The sequence below is a fragment of the Chiloscyllium plagiosum genome, chromosome 5 (assembly GCF_004010195.1).
Source record: "Chiloscyllium plagiosum isolate BGI_BamShark_2017 chromosome 5, ASM401019v2, whole genome shotgun sequence".
Lineage (NCBI taxonomy): Eukaryota > Metazoa > Chordata > Chondrichthyes > Orectolobiformes > Hemiscylliidae > Chiloscyllium > Chiloscyllium plagiosum.
In genome coordinates, this window is record NC_057714.1 from 86472315 (window position 1) to 86474446 (window position 2132).

A 2132-nucleotide genomic window follows, 5' to 3' on the forward strand; every position below is an offset into this window, starting at 1 on the left:
TATCAGGGAATAGCATAAGCAATTTCATAGCAAGACTTACCTGGACAGGCAAAAGGAGTAGATCAGCAAACGTAGGCACAATGGATAAATGAGAGCTTTAGATGATCTCACATCTACCTTTGCATCCTTTATTTGAGTAATGGAACTAGTCAGAATATTCCTTTGTAATTTTTGGTGCTCTGAGTTAATTTGAAATGATGCAATGATTTATTATTGGGATATATTGCCAACCAATGTCATTAGGTTTCTCATGCACCTTTTAATGAATACAGTATACTTTTGAGATATTTATCCCTTGAGATGAAGTGATCAAGGGCCGACTCAACAGTAAATCAATGTGATCTTGTAGTAAGTAGTTAGAGTCATGCAAGGAGATCTTGCATTCAGTCCATATTATTTGGTGAATTAGCTGATCTTAATCATTGTGCTACAGCATAAAGGTGGTACAATGAGCTTCAATGGTGGTACAGGCAGCAACATAACTAGGAGTGATGCTCCTGATCACAGCGAGCTTTGTTGCCAGATGATATAGGTTTTGGACTTAGCTGTAATATTCTCGATGGCTCATAGCTTGGCCAATGCTAAATGTTGATTTTGTACATAAAACATGGTTACTCACAAAGATGCTTTCAGGAAACTGAAACCTATACAACTGCAGCAAATGTTTACGCCTATGAGAGGGGGCAAGTTCTGAAAATATCTTCTGAATGAGTCATATCACAAAGTACAGTGAGTGGATCTCATCTTCCACATCTTCTTCAGAATGTCCTTTATATTTATCTTCGCTGCTGCTTGAAAGTAAGGCAGCAACACTGTGTCAATCTCTTTATATCCTCGCTGCTTTTTCTCCTATTTGTCAAGTGAAAAAGATTCTGTTCCAGAGGTGATTTGTCTTGCTTGGTATGACAAGTGAGACAACCATGGTGTTTTGACAGATAGGAGGCAAGATCTTGTTGTCAAATTAATATTGATAGGTTAGAAGGTAGCAGAGTATTTCAGTATACCAGTCTATTGACATTTTGATAATCTATCACATGTGCTGTGCACTGCAAAAACTCTAACTTTTTAAAGTATCTATCATAGTTTTGTTTCCTTGTGATAATGGGAGGATTTTTTTCTTATAACCAAACATGTCAATAATGGAAACAATTTTATAATTCTTTGCAGGAAATTAACTGCATTGTACATCAATTTTCTCTTAGCAAAAGAAATGAATCCAAAAGACTAAAGAGGAGAAGGTATGAGGGAACAATATCTCCTCTAAGTTGCCCACAAAGTCATATCCATCCAGTTTAAATATATATCACCCTTTCTGCATTGTCACTTTGTTAACATAGCAGAACTCCCTACCAAACAACACTGTGGGTGAACCTCTATCCTGTTACCTGCTGCAGTTGACAAGGCCCAAGGTTAACATGGCAGATGATGGTATTTGAATTCAATTGAAAATCAGGAATTAAAAGTACTTGTGAACTGTTGACAACCATTTCACTAAGAACCTTTAAGGACACCAACACCCTGGAGTTGTTCAGGGAGAGGTGGGCGCCGCAGGGAGTGGAGTGCATCATTTCTCCCTCCAACTCTATTTTGATTTAGTCCCTACCCTCCCCCTCACTGTTTGATCACAGCGCTGTCCTTTGATGTGAAGGGCAGTGCTTGTCACTGGCCACCCGGGTGTTTTCCTATCTTCCTGGTGGTGGAAATTGAATAAAGATTGGTGCACTTTGTGTCTTTCACTGTGTCTCACACCTGCACACACACACCATGGGTGCTGGGGAAAAAATAAGCACTACCGCACTTAGGTGGTAGTGTGGGGGTTAAAAAAAGAAAAAAGAAAAAAGAAAAGAAAAAAAAAACAGGAGTGTTAAAACAAAGAAAAAAAAAAGAAATAAACAGGAATATTATTTAGTCCCTACCAAAGAAAGAAAAAAAAAAGAACCTTTAAGGAATGCAATTGGACATCATTGGCCAGGCTTACATGTGACTCCAGGAGGGAGGGGTCTTTGATTATGTCAGCTGCTTCCCTGAGACAGTAGGAAGTGTAGATGGAGTCACTGGAAGCAGGGCTGGTTTGTGTGATGGACTGGGCTGCATTCGCAACTCTGTCATTTCTTGTAGTCTTTGGGCAGAGC